The sequence below is a fragment of the Misgurnus anguillicaudatus genome, chromosome 8 (assembly GCF_027580225.2).
Source record: "Misgurnus anguillicaudatus chromosome 8, ASM2758022v2, whole genome shotgun sequence".
Taxonomy (NCBI): Eukaryota; Metazoa; Chordata; class Actinopteri; order Cypriniformes; family Cobitidae; genus Misgurnus; species Misgurnus anguillicaudatus.
The window spans coordinates 157,632-184,858 of NC_073344.2; the positions used below are offsets into that span (position 1 = coordinate 157,632).

Sequence of the window (27,227 nt, forward strand, 5' to 3'; positions counted from 1 at the left end):
GTCTTCCCGTACCATACATATTGAGATGCTTGACTCACTGTCAACAGATTCCTTTATTAACGGCCTGCGCTGTTTTATTGCCATACGTGGAGCTGTTCGGCAGATTAGATCCGATCAAGGGAGTAACTTTGTTGGGGCTAAGAATGAATTGACTGAAGCCCTCAAGGAATTTGACACTGAAAAATTGAATAACTTCCTGGCTCTGAATCAGTTGATGATGATGATGATGACAAAACTCTTTCTCGAGACGACATCACCTTTTTAAATAAATTAAGTGATGGTATAAAGAAGAACAGCTCCGGACACTATGAAATAGCTCTTCCTTTTAAAGCAAGACCAAATTTGCCAGATAACAGAAAACTTGCTCTTGTGAGACCTAATCATCAAAAGAGAAAACTGTTAAAGGACCAAAGGTATAAGGAGCACTGTGTGAAATTTATGGAGGAAATCATTGACAGAAGAGAGGCAGAGGAAGTTAAGGATGGAGGGAATCAAGGTGGAAAATGGTATGTTCCGCATCACGGGGTTTATCATCCGAAAAAACCAGACAAACTGAGAATTGTTCTTGATTGTTCTTCGAGGTATGATGGAAATGTTTAAATGATCATCTCCTTCAAGGACCCGACCTGACAAACAATTTGACCGGTGTTCTTCTCAGATTTCGCCAGCATCCTGTCGCTTTAGTATGTGATATTGAGAAGATGTTTCATCAGTTCCAGGTGTCTGAGGTAGACCGAGATTATCTACGTTTCCTGTGGTGGAGAAATGGAGATTTAGAAAAACAACCTCAAGAGTACAGAATGACAGTCCATCTCTTTGGAGCATCTTCGTCTCCTGGATGTGTGAACTATGGATTGAAGCACTTGGCTGAAGGTAACAAGGATCAGTACCCTTTGGGATCTCAGTTTATAATGAATGATTTCTATGTAGATGATGGTGTTACTAGCGTACAAACAATCAAGGATGCAATCCAACTTTTGCTCAAGAAGCTCGAGATCTTTGTGCCATTGGTGGCCTCAGACTCCACAAATTTGTGTCTAATTCTAATGCTGTGCTGGAAAGTATTCCCCCCTCAGAACGAGCAACCAATATAAATGAGTCTAATATCTCATTTGATTCCTTGACAGAGCGAACATTGGGGATTCAGTGGAATATGGAACATGATTGCTTTAAGTTTGACATCTCTCTCAAGGAACAGCCAACAACTCGACGGGGAATCCTATCTACAATTGCATCATTGTTTGACCCATTGGGGCTATTAGCTCCATTCATTTTTCGTGGAAAGAAAATACTTCAGGAGGTTTGCAGGCATGGTACAGGATGGGATGATACACTGAGAAAGGAGTTACAGCCAAGTTGGGAGTGCTGGAAAAGAGATCTGAGCAACCTTAAGAAAGTGAATATCTCTCGCACATATGCTCCTCCTGGATTTGGAAAGGTAACGGAAGTAGAGCTGCACCATTTTTCAGATGCCAGTTCTAGTGGCTATGGACAGTGCTCATATTTGAGATTGAAGAATGAAAGTAAGGATGTGCATGTCACTCTTGCCATGGCAAAGTCTCGTGTATCTCCTTTGAAGATTACAACTATTCCAAGGTTGGAGTTAACGGCTGCAGTTGTTTCGGTGCATGTCAGTAAAATCCTTAAGCAAGAACTTCGGTATACTAATGTTACAGAGTTTTTCTGGACTGATTCCAAGGTTGTTCTGGGATATATCAATAATGAGGCCAGAAGATTTCATACATTTGTTGCTAACAGAGTACAAAGGATTCACTTAAGTACAGTGCCGCAGCAATGGCGGTACGTTCCAACAAAGGACAATCCTGTAGACCATGTTTCAAGAGGTATTACTGATGAAGTGCCTTTATCTAATAAGAAGATTGTTCTTCCTGCCAATGAGATTACAGAATTACAACTTAGTGAGTCTGAAGTCAGATGTTCTCAAATACTTTATGCAAAGGCAGTGGAACAGGAAACTATTGTAAATCACCTGTCAAAGTTCTCGTCTTGGTCTCGGGTAATAGGAGCAATTCAACGGCGGATTCGTAAGGACAAGTCAAAAGGGACTCTCTACAGTTGAGGAAAGAGGAAAGGCTGAGTGCTTTATAATCAAACTTTTGCAAAGACATGTGTTCGAAACTGAATTCAATGCACTAAGTAAGGGTAGCCAATTGTCATCCTACAATGAATTGTACAACCTTGATCCATTTCTTGATAGTGATTGTGTGCTTAAGGTGGGAGGAAGACTCCGCAACTCTTCTCTTAGTCTGTTGAAACATCTCACAATTATCCCTAAGGACCATTATATCACAGAAATTATCATAGCTGATTGCCATGAAGGAATTAAACATCAAGGTAAAGGATTTACCATCAATGAAATTTGTTTAAAGAGTTTTTGGATCCCAGGGATAAATCATGTTGTAGCATCTTATGTACATAACTGTGTTATTTGTAGAAAACACAGGCGTCCAACAGAAGAGCAAAGGATGGCCGACTTGCCTTCAGAGAGAGTAAATCCTTCTTCACCTTTTGTGGTATGGATTGCTTCGGACCCTTTTCAGTGAAAATGGGACGAAAGGTGCATAAAAGATATGGATTGATCCTTACTTGCCTGTCTTCCCGTACCATACATATTGAGATGCTTGACTCACTGTCAACAGATTCCTTTATTAACGGCCTGCGCTGTTTTATTGCCATACGTGGAGCTGTTCGGCAGATTAGATCCGATCAAGGGAGTAACTTTGTTGGGGCTAAGAATGAATTGACTGAAGCCCTCAAGGAATTTGACACTGAAAAATTGAATAACTTGGCTCTGAATCAGTGCGACTTCGTTATGAATGCACCATGTGCAAGTCACACAGGAGGTGTATGGGAGCGGCAGATTAGGACTGTCAAAAGTGTCCTGAAGTCTACGCTTTTAGTTGCTTCTGAAAGGATTGATGATTCCTCTTTAAGAGCGTTCCTTTATGAAGCCATGTCAATTGTAAACAGTCGTCCACTCACTGTTGACAATCTAAGTGACCCAAATAGCCTTGAACCCATAACGCCAAATCATTTTCTTACCATGAAATCAACCATTGCCTCATCTCCTCCAGGCAAGTTCACTAAAGAGGATCTTTATGCCAGGAAAAGGTGGCGCCATGTCCAATATCTTGCTGAACAATTTTGGAGCCGCTGGCGCAAAGAGTACCTCTCAAATATTGCAGTTAGACAGCGTTGGCATACCCCTAGGAGAAATTTGTCAATGGGAGACATAGTGATTGTCAAGGATAATGATTTACCTAGGCATAATTGGCTGTTAGGTAGGATCGTAGAAACAACCATAGATTCGGATGGACTCATGAGGAGAGTTAGGGTTCATCTTTGTGACAAAAATCTTGGAAGGAAGGGAGAACGTCTAGGGAAACCTTCTGTAATTGAACGTCCTGTTCAGAAATTGTTGGAGACTTGTTAAAGTTTTTTTTTTCTTTGGTTTCTTTGTTTTTTTATTGTTTGAAGTGTTGTTGTAATTTTGAAATCATTTGTTTATTATAACTCATGATTTGGTGGGAGTGTAAAGGATTGCAAATTTGTTTGAATTTATAAGGTCTGTATTTATTTATGTTTTGAAGGACTTTTATTATGATACGGCCTTAGCGTGGATTGGCGTGTATAAGGCACGCTCTGTTTGCGCTAGGTGTGTGTGTGTTTAAACTTTGCGGAGGACGCAGTCCGAAAGGCACGACGGTTTTCTCCCCCCCCATTAAGTCTTGTGCATCCCACTTGAGGGTTATAAGGTAAATGTTTTGTTTTGTATCGTTTATTGTGATGTTAGTTAATGTGTTTGAGTGACAGTGTTTGTTTTTATTTGTTTGTTTTGTTATAGCTCTTACGGTGTCTACATGAGTGTCACGAATAAAACGCTAATGAAAAACATCAGTTAATGAGTATTGACCATCAATCGAGTGGGGTAGCTACAATGCCCAGTTTCTAACGAGCGTTCCCACAATTGACACTCTGAAAAAGCCTTCTGCCATACCTTCCCTTCCGATTGTATAGGGGGTGACCTAAAAAGCATATCTCCATGCTGTAAAAAGAGTTCATGGTAACAACTACTAATTATGTTCATCCCCAAGAGACCAGGGACCTTTTCTCTCCTTGCTTGAATGGCCGGGTCAACAGAATCTTTCACAACTTAGACACCCATCTTAGGCAACGTCTTGCCTAGTATGTCTATATCTGCCTCTAAATACCCCAGATAAGGAATATCAAGACCATTAGCTGCTTTAAGCTTAAGCCACTGACAAGATCGTAGCCGAGACGGAAGGCATGGCTGTAAATACTGTTCGAAAAATGTTTGGGTAACCGTAGTCACCATTGATCCCGTGTCTAGCAAACATGTGAGGGTCACTCCACCGATTTTAATCTGCACTATTGGACACCTGCCTAAAAGTTGAAGCTCATTAGCAGAGGGAATGCCCAAAGGTTCCCCACCCGACGCATGGGGCACTAGTTTTCCGACGGCTGTGTGGTCAGTCTTGAGCTTACAGTTACCCTTGGTATTGCTCCAAGTTCAACTTTGCAAAATCTTGCGATGTGGCCGGGTTGGTTACAACCCAAGCATATAGGTCTACCATCTTGATACTGAGAACCACGAGTCTCGACCCTAGGGGTTGGAGGCATTTGTGACAAAAGAGGTCCAGCTTGGGGAACAGAGGACTCCAAACGCTTCAAAATAGCATCCAACTGTGCCTGTTGTTTACGAAGACTTTCTTTGACTTCAGTCAACTCGTCTGTGGGCTTATTAAAAACAGCATTAGAGTGAGCTGCTAGTTCTGTAACATAAGTGATACTAAAGGACTGAGTGGGATCAAGTCTAACTTGACGTCGTAATTCGCGACGGAGCATACCATCTTTCACGAATTCTATGAACTGATCTCGTAAAACAATATCAGGGTTAGCAAAGCATGTGGGGTCTTTGCGCTTAATCACATCCATAAATGACATAAGAGCGTGAGAATACTCCCTTAAGGACTCACCTTCAAGTTGTCGTCGCTGGAAGAACTGTTTCTGAAGACTAATATAAGATTGGGAACACCCATAAACACTGATAAGTATATTAAATGTTTTCTCAGGGTCATCTCTCTCAGAAACTGGGCGAAACCTAACCTCTGTCCTAGCCTCCCCATCTAATAAATCAAAAATGGCCAAAACCTGTTCAGAACGTAACATTGGACGCATAGACAGATGGCGTCGGGCCTCCTCAACCCAATCCTCTACTGTCAAGGAGTCCTGGGACAATCTTCCAGAAAATCTAGGGCACTTGCGTTCACGTGGAACATAAACATAACACTCTATTGCTCCTGCTGGACTTGCTGCAGCAGCACCTACTGCACTATTACTAGCAAGAGGGGGATTTTGTTCTCTAGGGAGAAGGCCTGCAGGCTCAGGGGGCACACTCTGGCTTACCTCTGCTTTGAGCTTTGCATTCTCTACCTGGAGCTGTTGTACCATCTCAGTAAGCGCCCTAAGCTGAGCTGCCATATCCTCATCTGCCATCCTTCTACTACAAAAGAGAAAAAAAAAAAAAAAAAAAACACAAACACCACACAAAAAAATACATGCAAAACAGTCGTCTTCAGGCTTGACCACGATGATTCATGATAGGAATCGATGACCACTGTTTGCCCACCTTATACATAAACACAAAAAAACCTCACAAAAAATACGGCCCGACTAAATTTATTACTGTCTTTATAGCAATACGGCCTTTAAGTTAATCCTGCCGACACTACGCCAAATGTGACAGAGCCAAATAGGTGACTCTAACTGTCAGTGACTACGCCACTCCAATTTACATGGGTAGGAGATCCCACAAAGGGCTTCCTGCACAGTTATCCAAATAAATGAATACACTCAGGCCAATATTGCATTAAATCAATTCATTTTTCGTGGAAAGAAAATACTTCAGGAGGTTTGCAGGCATGGTACAGGATGGGATGATACACTGAGAAAGGAGTTACAGCCAAGTTGGGAGTGCTGGAAAAGAGATCTGAGCAACCTTAAGAAAGTGAATATCTCTCGCACATATGCTCCTCCTGGATTTGGAAAGGTAACGGAAGTAGAGCTGCACCATTTTTCAGATGCCAGTTCTAGTGGCTATGGACAGTGCTCATATTTGAGATTGAAGAATGAAAGTAAGGATGTGCATGTCACTCTTGCCATGGCAAAGTCTCGTGTATCTCCTTTGAAGATTACAACTATTCCAAGGTTGGAGTTAACGGCTGCAGTTGTTTCGGTGCATGTCAGTAAAATCCTTAAGCAAGAACTTCGGTATACTAATGTTACAGAGTTTTTCTGGACTGATTCCAAGGTTGTTCTGGGATATATCAATAATGAGGCCAGAAGATTTCATACATTTGTTGCTAACAGAGTACAAAGGATTCACTTAAGTACAGTGCCGCAGCAATGGCGGTACGTTCCAACAAAGGACAATCCTGTAGACCATGTTTCAAGAGGTATTACTGATGAAGTGCCTTTATCTAATAAGAAGATTGTTCTTCCTGCCAATGAGATTACAGAATTACAACTTAGTGAGTCTGAAGTCAGATGTTCTCAAATACTTTATGCAAAGGCAGTGGAACAGGAAACTATTGTAAATCACCTGTCAAAGTTCTCGTCTTGGTCTCGGGTAATAGGAGCAATTCAACGGCGGATTCGTAAGGACAAGTCAAAGGGACTCTCTACAGTTGAGGAAAGAGAAAAGGCTGAGTGCTTTATAATCAAACATCTGCAAGGACATGTGTTTGAAACTGAATTGAAGGCACTAAGTAAGGGTAGCCAATTGTCATTCCACAATGAATTGTACAATCTTGACCCATTTCTTGATAGCGATGGTGTGCTTAAGGTGGGAGGAAGACTCCGCAACTCTTCTCTCAGTCTGCTGAAACATCCCACAATTATCCCTAAGGACCATCATATTACAGAAATATCTGCCTCTAAATACCCCAGATAAGGAATATCAAGACCATTAGCTGCTTTAAGCTTAAGCCACTGACAAGATCGTAGCCGAGACGGAAGGCATGGCTGTAAATACTGTTCGAAAAATGTTTGGGTAACCGTAGTCACCATTGATCCCGTGTCTAGCAAACATGTGAGGGTCACTCCACCGATTTTAATCTGCACTATTGGACACCTGCCTAAAAGTTGAAGCTTATTAGCAGAGGGAATGCCCAAAGGTTCCCCACCCGACGCATGGGGCACTAGTTTTCCGACGGCTGTGTGGTCAGTCTTGAGCTTACAGTTACCCTTGGTATTGCTCCAAGTTCAACTTTGCAAAATCTTGCGATGTGGCCGGGTTGGTTACAACCCAAGCATATAGGTCTACCATCTTGATACTGAGAACCACGAGTCTCGACCCTAGGGGTTGGAGGCATTTGTGACAAAAGAGGTCCAGCTTGGGGAACAGAGGACTCCAAACGCTTCAAAATAGCATCCAACTGTGCCTGTTGTTTACGAAGACTTTCTTTGACTTCAGTCAACTCGTCTGTGGGCTTATTAAAAACAGCATTAGAGTGAGCTGCTAGTTCTGTAACATAAGTGATACTAAAGGACTGAGTGGGATCAAGTCTGACTTGACGTCGTAATTCGCGACGGAGCATACCATCTTTCACGAATTCTATGAACTGATCTCGTAAAACAATATCAGGGTTAGCAAAGCATGTGGGGTCTTTGCGCTTAATCACATCCATAAATGACATAAGAGCGTGAGAATACTCCCTTAAGGACTCACCTTCAAGTTGTCGTTGCTGGAAGAACTGTTTCTGAAGACTAATATAAGATTGGGAACACCCATAAACACTGATAAGTATATTAAATGTTTTCTCAGGGTCATCTCTCTCAGAAACTGGGCGAAACCTAACCTCTGTCCTAGCCTCCCCATCTAATAAATCAAAAATGGCCAAAACCTGTTCAGAACGTAACATTGGACGCATAGACAGATGGCGTCGGGCCTCCTCAACCCAATCCTCTACTGTCAAGGAGTCCTGGGACAATCTTCCAGAAAATCTAGGGCACTTGCGTTCACGTGGAACATAAACATAACGCTCTATTGCTCCTGCTGGACTTGCTGCAGCAGCACCTACTGCACTATTACTAGCAAGAGGGGGATTTTGTTCTCTAGGGAGAAGGCCTGCAGGCTCAGGGGGCACACTCTGGCTTACCTCTGCTTTGAGCTTTGCATTCTCTACCTGGAGCTGTTGTACCATCTCAGTAAGCGCCCTAAGCTGAGCTGCCATATCCTCATCTGCCATCCTTCTACTACAAAAGAGAAAAAAGAAAAAATTTAAATAAATTTATTACTGTCTTTATAGCAATACGGCCTTTAAGTTAATCCTGCCGACACTACGCCAAATGTGACAGAGCCAAATAGGTGACTCTAACTGTCAGTGACTACGCCACTCCAATTTACATGGGTAGGAGATCCCACAAAGGGCTTCCTGCACAGTTATCCAAATAAATGAATACACTCAGGCCAATATTGCATTAAATCAATTCATTTATTAGATGGTTTTCTCTTGACTTAATCGTACTCAGGACTTAAACCGTCATACGTGCACAGCAGTTATTTCTAGCGAGGGGTTAGCCACTTCACAATACACTTCAAAAAAAGAAAATAAAGAAACAAATCAGATAAACTAAAGTGCAAAACATAAGAAACCCACACAATACACACCACACTTGTAAACCTAATAGCGAGTAACCCCCCTCTAATGATCATAAATAGTACGCAACCTGGTGTAATACTGTCCTACTGATGTTAGGAGCACTATAAGTCATTAAGGAGACAACGTAATCATGGGCCGATAGAAAATAAATCAAACAAACAAACTGAAAATAAATAATCTGCTTCAAATCCAATAAACTACACAAAGAAATAAAGGTAGGGAAAACAGTGATCAACAGGACCACAAGCACATAGCACTCATTTTACAGTTTCTCTTACTGCATACCTGACCTAACAGAGAGTTGCTGCAGCCTCACGTTTATCACAATACAATGCAGCACATAGGTCTTTCAGTGTTCACCCTGCACCATCAGTATTAACTGGCAAAAATATCTAAAATGCACACACATAGAATAGAATGCAGTGTGCTGCACGAATCTTAATGTTCACCGTTCTCGACCAGTATGGGTAACAGCAACGTTTGCGTCACGTATATAAAATTAAATGCAGCATCCAATACCAGCCTGACAGCATTTACAAGTAGAGTGTAGTAACTGAATGCAGCTTTTGGACAGCAACACTCAGAACATACAACACTTTGTCCTTCCAGCGACGAGCAACCACATGCACGCCAAACAATTGAACAGCGCGCTGTATCCACCGGAAGTGGCGTATATAAAGGCAAATCCACCCAGCCGCGGGTGACGCAATGAGGGAAAAAAATAACTCAACGGCACCCCCTACTGACCCTACTACAATCATATGCTTGCACCTGTGAGCATTTTAGGCACATTTGGTTACTCTTGCATGAAAAGTTACATTTCAACTAGAAATATGCAATTCTCACTCAGAAACGCTGTTTTGAGCTAGATATGCTTTAAAACAGCTAGATTCATCATTTGCATGCTCCAGTAAGCATTTTAGGCCCCAATGGTCACTTTTGCATGAAAAGTTACATTGCAACTAGAAATATGCAATTCTCACTCATAAACGCTGTTCTGAGCTAGATATGCTTTAAAACATTTAGTTTCATCATATGCATGCTCCTGTGAGTATTTTAGGCCTAAATGGTCACTTTTGCATGAAAAGTTACATTGCCACTTGAAATATGCACAAATCACTCAGAAACACTTTTCTGAGCTAGATATGCTTTAAAACAGCTAGTTTCATCAGATGCATGCTCATGTGAGCATTTTAGGCACATTTGGTTACTCTTGCATGAAAAGTTACATTTCAACTAGAAATATGCAATTCTCACTCAGAAACGCTGTTCTGAGCTAGATATGCTTTAAAACAGCTAGATTCATCATATTCATGATCCTGTGAGCATTTTAGGCACATTTGGTCACTTTTGCATGAAAAGTTACATTGCCACTTGAAATATGCACAAATCACTCAGAAACGCTCTTCTGAGCTAGATATGCTTTAAAACAGCTGGTTTCATCATATGCATGCTCCTGTGAGCATTTTAGGCACAATTGGGCACTTTTGCATGAAAAGTTACATTGTCACTTGAAATATGCAATTCTCACTCAGAAACGCTTTTCTGAGCTAGATATGCTTTAAAACTGCTAGTTTCATCATATGCATGCTCCTGTGAGCATTTTAGGCACATTTGGGCACTTTTGCATGAATAGTTACATTGCCACTTGAAATATGCAATTATCACTCAGAAACGCTTTTCTAAAAAAGCTAGATGTGCTTTAAAACAGCTAGGGCCCTATTTTAACGATCTGAAACGCAAGTGCGAAGCGCAAAGCGCAAGTGACTTTGTGGGCGGATCTTGGGCGCTGTTGCTATTTTCCCGGCGGGAGAAATAAGTCTTGCGCCGGGCGCAAATCAATAAGGGGTTGGTCTGAAGTAGGTTCATTATTTATAGGTGTGGTTTGGGCGTAACGTCAAATAAACCAATCAGAACGCTATCCAACATTCCCTTTAAATGCAAGGGCGCAAGTTCCATGGCGGGTTGCTATTATTATGACGGATTTACTAGGCGCACGCCAGGAGCGGTTCACAGCCGAGGAGACCCACGTTCTTGTAAGAGCAGTCAAAGACAGAGAAAATGTTTTGTATGAGGATGGGAGAAACCCACCCGAACCAGCGTCGCGGTTAAACAGGCGTGAGAGGAAATAGCCGCATTTGTCTCATCAGCTGCGCCAAGCACTACAATGATGTCAGGAGACGGGGGGATCCCAAGCTTGCCAGCATAAATCGGGCACGCCGGGCACACAGGAGGACATCGCTGCGTCCACCCTCACAGCTGAAGGGGTTTGGGGGCTTTGAAATCGGACACAAGAAACGCAAGGTCCAACCCCAAAGTAGCCTACACTTACAAATCAAGTTCATATACATAAAGGTTTCTTATGAAAACATTTTAATTATTATTTACATAAAATAAACGTAATACAGTCACACAACAATCTTATGAAAATATTTTAATCGTTATTTGCATGATAATTGTTTAACGCTGCCACACAAAATAAATAAAAACTATCACCACAATGCTCACCACTATGATTTCCCTTATCTCATGTATTAATATTTTTTATTGTAACAATTTATGATGATTTCCCTTATCTTATATTTTTTATTGTAACAATTTATGATTTGCAAAAATAACTGTTGCATCTGTGTAGATTAGATAAGCAATGCGCGTTGTGCACACTATACATTATGGTCAAGCATGCGCCCTTAAAATAGCATAATGAACCACGCGCAACGCGCCACTGACTTTAGACTCGTTTTTTTTGGTTAGTAGCGCAATTGTTTTTTGAAACTGCAAAATAGCATAAGAGATGGTTTGCGCCGGAGCACGCCTCCTTTTTTGCGCTGAACCGCCCAGGGAGCGCAAGTTCATTCCCTAGTTTGCCGACGTGCGTCTGTGGAGGGAAAAACCCGCTGTGCGCCGGTGCAAAATACGAAATGATACATGCGTCACTGACAAAGTCAATTGCGCTGGGTGCAAGATAGGGCCCATAGTTTCATCATATGCATGCTCCTGTGAGCATTTTAACCCCCTGGGGTCCAAAAACGCGGGGCCGCGTTTTGACGCATTTTTTCCTGTTTCCTGTGACATCCACTTAAAATACTCCGTCATTCATAATCATACACATACATGTAATACATCATTCGAAACTGTGAAGTCTCTACTTTAATGTGAGTGCCTTCATAATAACAACAAAACTGTGTGCTTTTGGCAAATAAAGAAAATAAACAGGGAGTGCATTTCGACATCTCTGTCTCCTTGACCATTTTCCTCAAACACGTTTCAAACATGAACTGATAACTCCGCCAATACTTGTCACGCGAACATGATACATATGTCTAAAGAAAGCCTGAAATGTCTACTTTTACATGATGTAATTAAAATCTGAAGAACTCATTGTCTGTTTGTGTAATCAACATGTAAGTAAAGAGAGGTACAGTTTTTCTGGCTCGACCTCATTAGCGCTAATGTAATCCCACCTACCATGTGCGCGCCATTCATATGGAAATTACCTGATGCGGGCTATGCAAACAAGATCAACGCCCCCAAACAATGCTTTAAGAAGCAGCGAGTTTTGATAGTTTCATTCACTTATCAACGCGCTGGGAAGATGACACGCTTTACAGGTGAGGAAGCTATACAGATGCTCCTGGACAGCGAGGAAGAGTTCATTGTTTCTTCAGAAGAAGAGCAGGACTCCGCCGATGAACGTTTGTATTTTGAAGAGCAACTTGATCCAGCTGAGGATATAATTTCTGAAGAGTAAGTTTTACCTACATTTGTTGAAATGTTGTGTGATGTAAACTTTTATATACTGTATACTGACTATTTGCACGCAGATATTCATAATGACTTTATAGAAACGTCTCGTAATTACCAACTTGTTTACATTAAAATGATAGTTCTTACATTAAATCGTATGCTGATTAGTGTAATGTGAATATGTTATAAAGCAATATCACTACTATAACTATAGTGTCCATGCCGACTTATCAATAAGGCTTCTTTATTTGCTCGGGTGTAACATTGTGCTGTAAATGAGCCCGGAGATATGTCATGCGTTAAACAGTATGATTGTATGGTGTGATGTGAATATGTCATAAAACAATATCACTATTTAGAATATATTTTGACTAGTGTTTATGCCTCAACAAGTCTTGTTTACGCGACTATCTGTTCGGGTGTAAATGTATCGATGTAGTATCGATGTCCCGTAAATGTGTCCGGAGATACGTAATGTGTTAATGTTTAGCCATAAATATGTCCGGTAATGGCCCGTTAACAAAGATATACCGCATCTATGTACCCAATTATCTTATCTCAACTATGCTTTACCGCCTTAGTATTGCTTTATAAGTTTGTTACTGTGAAGAATACATTATATTAATTATTAAAAACTTTTGTGTGGCAGCATCACTCTCCTCTTCAGCAGGCATTTGCAGAAATGCGGCGGACATTCATACTGGGTAAGTCACATTTGCGGGCTTTTCTGTTTTATTAGTAGACTTTTACTGATGTTTTGCGTAGTAATTTGGAAAATACAAGATGTATATATATATATAAACATATCTGTATTTTCCGAAAATACATGATACAAATAATGTTTTTTTTTTTTTAGTAACGTGGCTTCATCGTCATTTACTCGCACGGGGGCATGCAGAAACGAACCCGAAATTCATAAAGTGTAAGTTACATTTACCGGCTTTTCTCTTCTCAATATTAGTATTACTGATGTGTTGCTTGATTTTTTTTTATGCATAAAACTACGCATAAACATAGAACTTATGCATTCACAATATTTGTATTACTGACATGTTGCTTACATGATAACAGTAAATGTGCCCGGAGATTGTCATCATGCGCAAATATGCATGTATCTGTTCGGGTGTAAATGTTTCGATGTAGCCTAGTATTGATGTGCTGTAAATGTGCCCGGAGATATGTCATGTGTTAATTTTTAGCTATAAATATGTCCGGTAATGGCCCGTTAACAAACATATACAGCGCATCTCTGTACCCAATTATTTTCTGCTTTACTGCCTGAGTTATATAACAGTATATATTTGACTGTGGATGCATTTATATATATATATATATATATATATATATATATATATATATATATATATATATATATATATATATATATATATATATATATATATATTTTTTTTTTTTTTTAAGGTAAAATGTAAGGCAACATTTGTTTAATTATTCCTCATAACATTTTAATGCCACGATCTACAGAACATCACACAAAAAAACATTTTGAGAACTAAACCTAAAAAATAACAAAGGTGATCCTGCCTTGGAAACCCCGGCTACAATTTAGTATTTTTATTTAATTTGGAGATTAAGCGCGTCAAAGCCATGACCAAAAAAAAAGACAAATGACAAATCATTTGTGATTGTTACTGTAAATGATAAAAACTAAGCTTTGTATACAATTCATTAAACGTTAATTTTTAACAAGATAAACCCTGAAATTAATGATTTTATAGACACTACGCGTTATTGTTTAGCACAGAAATGCTTGCTTGCTTTGACTTTGATCCTCTCTGTATTCACTTTAGATACAGAAAGACCTGATGATATTATTTCAGGAATCTATTTGCTATCATTTGAAAGTGAACACCGACCATAATAGATAACCACTCGGTTTTAAATACATTTTAAAACTTATACCCGTCGAAAAACATCCGTTTTGTAATGTTTAGTTCGATGAACTTCTAAATATGAGACGCAGAGCATGCGCAAACATGGCCAGAACGAAATAGCGCAACATCGATAGAACGAAAAACAATCCAAAATGTACAGACTTAAATTATATCAGAATTTACGTTTATAATAAATACATTTTTTAAATAAAATAAGGTCAGAAGTAACAACGTGCAGAACAAATGTGCAAAATGCCTCAAGTGCACGAAAACAAAACACAAGCCAAATAGATACATCAGATAACCCAGAGTGATTTATAAATAAAATAAAGAAATTAATAAAAAACGAAAGTATTGCCAGAATTGCCAGCTTTGTCTTTTAAATGTAGAAACGACTGTGAGATTGGTAGTCGAATCCGGCTTCTCCGATGCATCGAATCTTCAACTATTCGGGGTCACCCCTATTAATTATTAAAAAAAGTTCTCAATATTAGTAATACTGATGTGTTGCTTTGTACTTTGAAAATACATGATATTAATTAAGATATGTTTTCAGGAATGTGTCTGCAACACCAACTTCGTCTGGTACTCGCACGTTTTGAACAATGGGACGACAACATTTAACTCCATTCCCAAAGAGTTACAGTGTGTGATGGTTTACAAATGTATACCTTATTTTTTAATATTTGGAAGTATTTTTAGATGCACACCAAACTTTCACAGCTGACATTTAGAATCCTTTTCTTTTAATTAGAGCCATATTGTACTGGTCATATAGAATATTGTTACATGTATACATATTGTTACTTTATTATTTATAATTACAATGAAGCTTCTTCATTTATAATTACAATAAAGCTTCTTAAATCTATTGTATTGTTCATGTTTTTAGCATTTTTTGCAACCCTATAAGACTTTTATTTTACTAAAAAAGTATTTTGTACTTTATTTTAACCTATTTTTTTTTTAAACTACAAGCAAAAGATTTTCTCTTTAAGTCTCCCCACAGTCACAGTTCTTTTGTCCCAACATTCCTCACTGAGCCATTAGGGGGTTGGGTCTCCTCAGGTGTAAAACACATCAATATTCATGACCATTGACCCTCCCTTGCATATTGCCTTTACACAGCAAAAAGTGTCTTACAAAAGTTAAATCAATGTATTTTTTCATGTGAATGAGTGGGTTAAATGGTTTTTACATCTTTTTGTAGCAAATTATCTACTCTACAAGAGTAGATAACTTTTTTGCTTGTTAACAAATGTTTAGGATGTGTTTCTTGGCCTTATTTCAGCAACTTGATGTTTTCTTTTTTTTACTAACCACGCATGAACATCATTTACTTAAAAATACAAACATGTACATACATTTATCTTACATATTATTATAGCACAGTTTGTGCTGAATACAGTGTTATGTGATATTAGCCATTAATGTGTTTTAAAGCAACTGAAAAAAGATCAAATGTGAGAGCATGTCAGAACCTCTGACTGTGTCCAAAAAGGGTCCGACCCCAGAGGGTTAAGCACATTTGGTCACTTTTGCATGAAAAGTTACATTGCCACTTGAAATATGCACAAATCACTCAGAAACGCTTTTCTGAGCTAGATATGCTTTAAAACAGCTAGCTTCATCATATGCATGCTCCTGTGAGCATTTTAGGCACATTTGGTCACTTTTGCATGAAAAGTTACATTGCCACTTGAAATATGCAATTCTCACTCAGAAATGCTTTTCTGAGCTAGATATGCTTTAAAACAGCTAGTTTTGTGAGCATTTTAGGCACATTTGGTTACTTTTGCATGAAAAGTTACATTTCAACTAGAAATATGCAATTCTCACTCAGAAACGCTGTTCTGAGCTAGATATGCTTTAAAACAGCTAGTTTCATCATATGCATGATCCTGTGAGCATTTTAGGCACATTTGGTCACTTTTGCATGAAAAGTTAGATTCCCACTTGAAATATGCACAAATCACTGGGAAACGCTGTTCTGAGTTAGATATGCTTTAAAACAGCTAGTTTCATCATATGCATGCTCCTGTGAGCATTTTAGGCACATTTGGTCACTTTTGCATGAAAAGTTACATTGCCACTTGAAATATGCACAAATCACCCAGAAACGCTTTTCTGAGCTAGATATGCTTTAAAACAGCTAGTTTCATCAGATGCATGCTCATGTGAGCATTTTAGGCACATTTGGTTACTCTTGCATGAAAAGTTACATTTCAACTAGAAATATGCAATTCTCACTCAGAAACGCTGTTCTGAGCTAGATATGCTTTAAAACAGCTAGATTCATCATTTGCATGCTCCAGTAAGCATTTTAGGCCCAAATGGTCACTTTTGCATGAAAAGTTACATTGCAACTAGAAATATGCAATTCTTACTCAGAAACGCTGTTCTGAGATAGAAATGCTTTAAAACATTTAGTTTCATCATATGCATGCTCCTGTGAGTATTTTAGGCCTAAATGGTCACTTTTGCATGAAAAGTTACATTGCCACTTGAAATATGCACAAATCACTCAGAAACGCTTTTCTGAGCTAGATATGCTTTAAAGGAGCGGTGAATCAAAAATTCAATTTTAACTTGATAATTTGTTATATAAGAGGTCATCATACTTAAATGAACATCCTGCAAGTTTCAGAACTGAAAACGTCCGTGCTACTGAAATATAACCGTCTTTGGCACCAAGCCAGCTAAACACTCCAGTGAAGAATTCGGAAATCTATGACGTCAAAGTAGAATTGAAACACCTCCCCATAACCAAAAGGACAAGTCTACTTTTGTAGCCCCGCCCACAGCTTCGCGTGACACGTGTGTCTCAGTAAGTAAACATGTCTTTAAAAATTGACAAATTTAACCAAAATGACTTTTTAACTACATTTTTTTCTGAGAGACTTTTATTTTGACGCGGTGATCTGTTATGATACCATGGAAACGCATTTTTCGGTTGTGAAAGAACCGCGTGGGAACAACCATGGGAACAACACAGAAGCTAAATACTTCAATTCGGAGGCTTGGAACTTAACATTAGCAATATGCTTGGATAAAGTTTGCTTTTGAAGAAGTTCCAGCTCGTGTGGGGAGCGTTTGTTAACGTTGTGGACATGGATTCATTTGTAAAGAAGTCGATGCTGGATTTGCAGAGAGACTCAGAAGCACCACTTATATTGGATCTGACAACAATGACACAGCAGTATAATTCACAGTAAGACATTTTACTTTATTTAAGTTACTGCGTTTCACTATTGCTTTGTTAAAAGAGATTGCTTGATAAGTCCTGTTGTAACATCCGTGTCTAAATACGTTTGTTGACTGTTTTAATTTACTAAAAACATTAAACGATTAATAAAGGTACAACACTTAACAATACGACTGTAATTTAAAGGTAGAAATATACAAAGTTAGTTATAAGGAAGGATTTATCAACCGCAGTTTAGATTCTGATGCCCGTTTACTGTGTTGTATACGGTAATTTAGGCAAGTTGCGTTTGAAAGGTCAAACACTCAACAAAGCTTATTTTTTATCATATAACTGTGGTATTTAACATTACGTGAATGTAAAAGCAACCTCACAAGCACAATAGAAATATACAAAGTTATTGATAAGGATTTATTAGACGCAGTTTAGATTCGGATGCACGCTTACTGTGTTTTATACGGTAATTTAGTCACGTCGAGTTTTGTTTCTACTTTAATATACGTATTGTCATTTATGTGTATCATCTTTAGCACCCAGAATCTTTTGTGTCTCAAACATATATGCTATTTTTATCACATTAATGTTTTTAAAACATTTCCCTACATGTAATGACGGGGAATGAAGCTGTCCAATCATAGCAGTGGGTGTTTACGTTCAGGTCTTCAATGCGGCCCGCCCCTTCAAACGAACCATTTCTCAAGACAGCCACTAATCCATGTTACAAAATAGCGTATTACTTATTGCTTTTGATGTTTTTGAATGTAAAAACAACGCGAAATGCATAAGTAGACATCAATCAACGTCATAAAGCAATAAAATCGACCAATTCACGGCCCCTTTAAAACAGCTAGCTTCATCATATGCATGCTCCTGTGAGCATTTTAGGCACATTTGGTCACTTTTGCATGAAAAGTTACATTACCACTTGAAATATGCACAAATCACTAAGAAACGCTTTTCTGAGCTAGATATGCTTTAAAACAACGAGTTTCATCATATGCATGCTCCTGTGAGCATTTTAGGCCCAAATGGTCACTTTTGCATGTAAAGTTACATTGCAACTAGAAATATGCAATTCTCACTCAGAAACGCTGTTCTGAGCTAGATATGCTTTAAAACAGCTAGTTTCATCATATGCATGCTCCTGTGAGCATTTTAGGCACATTTGATCACTTTTGCATGAAAAGTTACATTGCCACTTGAAATATGCACAAATCACTCAGAAACGCTTTTATCTGAGCTAGATATGCTTTAAAACAGCTAGTTTCATCATATGCATGCTCCTGTGAGCATTTTAGGCACAATTGGGCACGTTTGCATGGAAAGTTACATTGCCACTTGAAATTCGCAATTCTCACTCAGAAACGCTTTTCTGAGCTAGATATGCTTTTAAATAGCTAGTTTCATCGTATGCATGCTCCTGTAAGCATTTTAGGCACATTTGGTCACTTTTGAATGAAAAGTTACATTGCCACTTGAAATATAATAACGCAATAGAGTCGTTGTGTACGGTGTGGATACACAGTTCCAGGCAGATCTCATCGACATGTCCGCTTATTCCGCGGAGAATGATAATATAAAATTTTTACTGACTTGCATAGACGTGTTTGGTAAATACGCGTGGACGCGGGTGCTGAAGAATAAGAGCAGACTGGAGGTTACTAAAGCCTTTGAATCTATACTCAAAGAGGGGCGAGTTCAGCAGAAATTGCAGACGGACCAAGGGAAGGAATTTTTTAACAAACATTTTCAAGATTTGATGAAAAAGCACGACATTTACCATTTCGCTACCGCCACCGATTTGAAAGTGAGCGTCGTAGAGAGATTCAACAGGACATTGAAAAGCAGGATGTGGCGGCTTTTAACAGCCACTAATTCGCGTCGATACATAGATGTTTTACAAGACATTACGCAAGGATACAACACCGTTATCACAGAAGTATTAAAATGCGACCTGTCGACGTCAATAAGGAGAACGAATCCCTGGTGTTTCAAAACCTGTACGCCAGTATGAAGAACGAGAAAAAATAGGTAAAGTCAAAGGCACTTTCGCCAAAGGTTATGAGTAGAACTAAACAGAAGAATTTTTCACCGTGGCCGCGTGTGTGCCGAGACAGCCTCCGGTCTACAGACTTACCGATTATGATGGAGAAATCATCGAAGAGAAAAAAAGATTTTAGGGGAGAAAAAACAAGGCCGAACTACACTCGTTTTAGTCAAATGGTTAGGTTGGCCTGCTAAATTTAATAGCTACGTAGACAAAAAAAAGCCCTGGTGGACTTACAACTGTCTTAAAAACGCGTCGATCACGAAACGCAAAGTCATTTGAGCCAAAAGCTACCATGGACGACGACGGCTTCTACGTCACGCTACCGTGCAATGCTTCGTTATTGTTCGTTACCCCGACAATCGAATATCTAGCTACAGAACAAAACTAGCGATGCCTAACGACTTGAAAGGCCGATGGACGGTCGGATTGTGTAAGATTGAATATCCTAGAAGCTGGTACAACATTAACCAAGAAGACGCGGCTTTCTCGCTAAACATGTACCCCGGCCGTAAGACAGATGCAACCCTAAATCCCGACAGAGACCCTAAGGTTGATCAACTATCGATTCCCGACAGAAAGCCTAAGGTCAATCAACTATCGAGATGGGTTGTTTCAATGGATTTAAATATAACCCCCGGGTAGTACTATGGTAATGTTCAGGCAGTGATTCAAATGATCAACGACACGCTAACTTCATCAGGATTCCTAGCTCTCGATTGTATAACAAACAAAGTTTTTCTGTCAGCCATGCCAAACGTTTCATTGACCTTTCACGGAAAGCTAGCCCATATTTAGGGCCCGAGCACAACGGGGTGTGAGGACCCTATTGTTCTTCAAGGAGTTATTATTATTATTAGGGCCCGAGCACACCGGGGTGTGAGGACCCTATTGTTCTTCAAGGAGTTATTATTATTTTTCTTTTTTTTCTCCAAATTCAGCGGGACTTTAGAGGGCCTAAACATACTCGAAAACTCATGAAATTTTGCACAGATGTCAAGAGTGATGAACATTTACATGGGGTGTAGGCTTTGGAATTAGGCGTGGGAAAATGGCGCTATAGCGCCACCTACAAATTTTCAACGAAGCAGCCCTCGGACTGTGTTTGATGTACAATTACGAAATTCGGTACACTTCTGTAGCATGACAAGACCTACAAAAAAGTCTCTTGGAGCGAAGCCGTAAACCAAACAGGAAGTCAGCTATTCAGAGTTATTTTTGTGATTTGGGCGCAGTTTTTGTCATTTCCAGAACATACTTTAACTAACTCCTCCTACAGTTTTTGTCGGATCATCTTCATATTTGGTGAGTGTCATCTTAACGCCTTTGTGATGCTAAATTGCGAAGGATTTGACTCTACGTAAAAATTTGTGTCGGTTCTGGCCCGCCAAATTTGATGTTTTCCAATGAAACAGGAAGTTGCTGGAACTCATGCATACAATGTCCGATCTGTCCCACATTTCACATGATTGCTAAGAGTCCTGACCTGAACACATCTACATAACAATTTTCATTTATAGCCATAGCACCACCAGCTGGCAACCTGAAGGAACATGTTTTAGCGCCACTTTCAAATATTGAATGAAGCAGCCCTTGGACTGTGTTTAACTTACATGTACGAATTTCGGTATGCTCATGTATTATTTCAAGCCCTACAAAAAAGTATCTTGGAGCAACGCCCTACACCAAACAGGAAGTCAGCTATTTTGACTTGTTTCTCAGATTTTGGCTCAGCTTTTATCTTTCCAGCAGTCATACTTTAACAAACTCCTCCTACAGTTTTCGTCGGATCGTCATCATATTTAGTGAGTCTCATCTTAAGGCCTTTGCGATGCTAAATTGCGAAGGGTTTGATTCTATGTTAAAATTTGTGTCTGTTCCGGCCCACCAAAATTTGATGTTTCCCTTTGAAACAGGTTGCTGGACCTCAGTCATACAGTGTCCGATCTGTCCCAAACTATACATGATTGCTAAGAGCGCTGACCTGAACAAATCTACATGGCAATAGACAGTGACTTATGGTTATAGCCACACCAACTGGCAACAGGAAATGACATGTTTACAATGATTATGCAATGTTCAATCTGTCCCAAACTTTACATGATTAATAAGAGTCCTGGACTGAACACATCTACATGTCAATAGTCACTTATGGTCATAGCGCCACCAGCTGGCAACAGGAAGTGACATGTTTACACTGATTATGCAATGTCCGATGTTTCCCTAACTTCACATGATTAATAAGAGTCCTGGACTGAACACATCTACTTGTCAATAGTCACCAGGGTTGGGCAAGTTACTGAAAATTAGTAATTAGTTACAGTTACTAGTTACTTCTTTTAAAAGTAACTGAATTACTCTACCAGTTACTGTATATCAAAAGTAATTAGTTACTTAGAAAAGTAACTTTTAAGTTACTTTTACGTCTGCTTTTTAAATATGAACAGTACTGAACAGTCAAACAGTAAAATGATATGGATGGGCTATTTTACACGTAAGACTCTAATATATTACATACTGTAGGAGCCTATTTTGCTTTAGATTCAGCCTTTGAATATTTTTGTTAGAAATTTTCTTAATATGTAAACTTAGTTTATTTATGTATATCATTTAGACCATTTAGACAAATATTCTGCATGTTTACAAAAATATATAATGTGTCAAAATTGTGTAGTGTCTCTTTAAAAATTTGGAGACAATTATGTCAACATGTCATATTTTCTAAAATAAATTATAATTTTTCTGATTTCATATTTATTTTAATAAGTTAGAAACGTCTCCGCTGTGTCCTGCTGACAGGCGCGATGCGCGTGCAGCAGATGAGGCAAATTATGGGTCCTCCGAAGGTTAGACCGTCTCATTTCAGTTCTCTGCACTAACTTCTGAGCGCCTTGAAAGGCCGAGTGCTCACCTTTTATCGCATGCTTAGTAGGGTGCAGCCCTTGAATTGGAACACAGCTTGTGAAGCTTGCCACAGGAACTGCGCTCTTTGGTCATATATTGTTTGTTTTCTGTTGGATTTAAATGATACACAGGATTAAAGGAAGATATTTAATCAGAAAACGGAGTAGGCTACGTGGATTGTTTTGTCGGACGGACACAGAGCGAGTGGATTGCTTTGTCAGACGGACACAGAGCGAGTGGATTGTTTGTTCGGATACGGAGAGACTGAAATTAAAACTAAAAGCGAGCTCATACATACTATGGAGTTTTAACACGGGTGTACAGCGCAGTGTGAATATTTTAGTGGAAACAACAATCGCGGATCGTTCTCTTCCATGAAGCCGATGTAAACATCTAAGAATATATGAACATTTCTTAGATTTATTACCTTTGTGGACTACAAATGCAAGTTGATGTCATACTGCGATTGCTTGGTGAAGATAATTTACAAACATGAGACCGGATGGATTATGACTTGCGCACAATTTTTAAACAAAGGTATGTTGTCCCATTTAGATTTTTCATATTTATTCTATATGCACTGTCAGCTATGATGAAGTGTAATGAATCATTGCGCTGCCAACTACGGTCCTGCGACGTCAGATATGTCTTGTCTATTTTTTACAAAATAGAGTAACGCAAGTAATGAACTCATTTAAATTTCAGTAATTGTAATTGAGTTACTTGATTTAAAAAATACTTTGTTACATGCTCGTTACTGCTAAAAGTATTGGAGTTACAGTAACGCGTTACTTTGTAAAGTGGCCAGTTACTTTGTAAAGTGGCCAGTTACTTTGTAACGCGTTACTCCCATCACTGATAGTCACTTATGATGCCAATAGTCAGTTATGGTCATAGCGCCACCAGCTGGTAACAGGAAGTAACATGTTTACAATGATAATGCTATTTACTACTGTTCCCTTTAATCCTTATGCCACGCCGTGGCGGTGTCATGTGTGCGAGGGCCCTTCCATCACTGCTTGCAGTTTTAATTTAGGTTTGAAACCGAATGTTCCTTTAGGACGAGAAAACTACCATAAAAAGCTGATTTTGAAAGAGATGTCGTGACGTATGCTCCTCATCAAACTGATATCCAGGCCAGCTTTTACACAATTTACGTTTACACCGACATTATCAAATACCAGACCGTAGGAGACTCGTAAGTACCCCTTTCGAGATGCGTACATATTACAGGTAAAGACAAAGAATTGGTCAGTGTCAGGTACGACAAACCTCACTACGTGTCGATCAACAAGTCTGTACTTTAAAAATGAGCTATTACAATCATCGTGCGATGAACGCGGACAATTACGTCGCCTATTACCGGGACAAGGCCGGGTCTGGACTACCTGGATACGCGGGGGGAGCCGTCATGTATGGCGCCGGTCTAGGAGGTCTTTTCCGAGGATTGTTCAGAATGGCGGTGCCGCTGCTAAAAACAGGATTCAGCATCTTGAAGCCTCAACTAAAAACGGCTGCTAAACACATAGTTTCCGACGTTGTATCGAACGCTTTATCGAGTTTTATACAGATAAACCTCAAGACGGGTCGGGCCTGATGGTTATGGCACGCAAGCGTCTGTATAAACCCCCGGGAGCGAGGAGGCGTGGTCATTCGATAAAGAAAACAAATAGCGGTCAGAAGAAACATTCACTAGCTCAAAGAAAGCGCAAGAAGTCTGTTAAACGAAAGGCAACGGTGAAGAGATCCCTAAAGACCATATTCTAACATGGCGTTACTGCACAACATGTCTGGAGAATGTATTGGATATTTACAGTTCCGTCGACGCAGACGTCTCTTGAGAAAAATGACTATTTAGAGGTTCCACCTTTATCGGCTATATCAGACTCTGCGCCTCTGGAGTTTGTTATCGCCGGCACGGTTGAAGATTATCTGGACCTAAATAACATGATGCTCTTTCTCCGGCTTAAAATCATGAGACCTAACGGAGCCGACATCGTGGACCCAGCGCCTGTCGGGCTAATAAATTACGCTGGGGCGACCGTGTTTTCACAACTGAATATAAGCCTCGGCGACCGATTGATCTCTCAGAGCTCAAGCACTTATCCTTACAGATGCATCATAGAGTGTCTCATGAACTACAGTAAAGATGCTCTGGAATCTCTTTTCACGCCCGGTCTGTTTTACAAGGACACCGCGGGTCACGTGGACGTCTGCGACCCCTTTTTCCGGATCTTATGATAAAAACCCATTCACTTTCAATCATTACGATTTGGAGTTCCTGGCCATCTATGTTGACGGTAAACAAATACCGTCAAAACCGCTGCAGCCGGATTTCAAATCGGGTTCCGCTGTGCGCGAATATTACCAACTGGTAATGTCCACGGGGAGACATCTGAAAAACCACGCTCTCGCGATCGATAGAGACGATTTTCTGGACGGATACTCACTGTTTGCGTTTAATCTCACGCACGACGAAGAGTGCGGTCAACATCTATCTGGTCAAGTCCGGGAGCATCAGGCTGGAAGCGCGGTTAAAAAATCCGCTACCCCACACCATCACGATGATTATTTATGCTGTGTTTGATTCGATCATACAAATTTCAAACCGCAGACAGGTCATGGTCGATTATTATTGAGCGAAATGAATACTTTACAACTCACAGCTATCATGGACAAAATTTCATGTAACACTCATTTCCTCGGAGTGCTCCCGTGTGATCAACTTCCCGCCATGGCTATAATCAACACTCACCCTTCGGAGTTGCCGGGCGAACACTGGCTGGCTGTTTATTTCGATCGAGAGGGGTCATTGAATTTTTTCGACAGCCTCGGAAATCCTCCCGAGGATGAATGTTTTCCATACACCATCAAAAACTTTTAAGCGCTCAATAGTGCCAATATATTATATTCGGCCAGACAAGTTCAAGATCTCACAACAGATGTCTGTGGACAGCACTGTGTGTTTTTTCTTTACCATTTAATCAGAGGTCGTGACTATAGCTACGTGATGAAGCTTTATAGCGATGATTATACTAAAAATGATAAAATGGTATCGCTTTTTGTGAAACTATTACGTAGGAATGAAAAATATGATGAGGACAAAATGAATATGTGTGTCCAGACTTGTAATTCTTTTGCATGTTTTTTCAATTAATGAGATTATGGTGTATTTAAATGAAGACTATGTTTACTGTTTTTATTATAAAATCTGCAATTGTACATCAAAATTCCATGCATGCTCTTCGGTCGATTTAAACATTAATTCTGAAACATCGGATCGTGGCGTAGACGTGTGTAAACGCTTCATAGCTTTTTTAGAATGAGTTATCGGGGCGGTGGGCTGCTCGTCTAACATGTTGACTCTGAACTGTAGAAAATGGTATGTTTAATTCGGCAAAGGTTTGAAGAAACTCGTTCCATCCCAACGGTCTTCGCTCGTCTCTGACCTTTTGGGGATTAGTAATGCTTTTTATCAATTCGAGCATGTGCGACCCCGGAATAGCGCGTCCCTTAAACACAAACTCCCCCGACGTGTTCCACGCAGACGACTTGCTGAATGTTCTCTCGAACGTTTTCAGATTTTAGCTTGTCTAGTTGGTGGCGCGGAACTAAATACATTTTCTCTGCATACTCCATAATCACCCCGTTTTAGAAGCTATTAAACTGGAAATAAAGGGGACCGCCACGTTGAGGAGAGGCAAAAGAAATCCGCCCTTCTGGTTCAAAACACGTTTCTTGGCAGACAGGCTGATTTTTTATCGGCTACCAATTTAATTTCCGCTCTTCTCTTTTTCAGCTTGCGATAGTCTTTGGGCCTGATCGGAATCGTGCCGTATAAGATGTTAAGAGCTACTTCGCACAGCGTTAAAATGAGGTCGTCGGATGCCGATTGTAAAATAAGTATCCTCTGTTTAGGCGTAGCCTTATGTAACAGCTTTAACAGCGGCAAATGTTTGCAAAGTCGGGCAGACATGACGATCGATTACGGTCTTCTTTTTTTCGGGAGATAAACCACTTGGCTGTTGGAAAGCAACCCGGTTCTGAGACGATATTGTTCAGGAGTTTTCACTTTATAGTCTATCAATAAATATCCAAAGGGCTGGCTGGTTGCGTCATGATAACACTTCATAAAATATTTTGCATTACCGGGATACATTTGACGACCCAGCACAGCGACCTGATTGGCATCGAGGGGGTTTTAAACAGAATCAAATAATTGGTGTTCAAGCTGATGGTTCTAATGGATTTCCCTTGAGCAAATAAATTCTGGACGATATAAATAGCGCTGAGATTTCGATGGTGGACATACTGAGTAAAAACCTTTTGGACCTCCTTGTTTGCGCTTGCCTCGTCCATACAGTCGTCTAGCACGAGTAACAAATTCTGATCGTTTGGGAATAAATTATCATCATTCAGACTCTGTGGTATTCCTTCAACAATTTTAATGTTGTACATTTTAAGCAGTTCATCATACAGAGGTTGCCAACAATCGTACAAAAACACAATGGGATCAATCTTTTTAGAAATCACATTCGTTGCATTTTCCAACAACAGTTTAACAAAAAAGACTTCCCTGAATTCGACGGGCAATTTATGACGCACGAGAAAGGGTTTTGGAGCCTGAAATCAAAATTAGAAGCCTCCCGCATGCCCCTGTGCTTTAGAACTCATAAGGAAGGCTGGTGAAGTCGGCCAGAAGTCTTCGTTTGTTATATACCGGC

General features: G+C 39.8%; 3 long non-coding RNA genes across 3 annotated transcripts in view; 2 read left to right on the forward strand and 1 right to left on the reverse strand.

Annotated features, from left to right (window-relative positions):
• The window catches only part of LOC141365612 (uncharacterized), a 161,393-nt gene that overhangs the window by 93,635 nt on the left and 40,531 nt on the right, over positions 1 to 27,227 (reverse strand). The gene's annotated exons all lie outside the window — the stretch shown is intronic.
• Positions 3,483 to 3,918, forward strand: LOC141365946 (uncharacterized). The gene is made up of 2 exons (XR_012370905.1): positions 3,483 to 3,776; positions 3,866 to 3,918. It is a non-coding gene; the product is annotated as an uncharacterized lncRNA (long non-coding RNA).
• On the forward strand, positions 11,717 to 15,218 carry LOC129450830 (uncharacterized). The gene is made up of 3 exons (XR_008646452.2): positions 11,717 to 13,156; positions 13,309 to 13,374; positions 14,904 to 15,218. It is a non-coding gene; the product is annotated as an uncharacterized lncRNA (long non-coding RNA).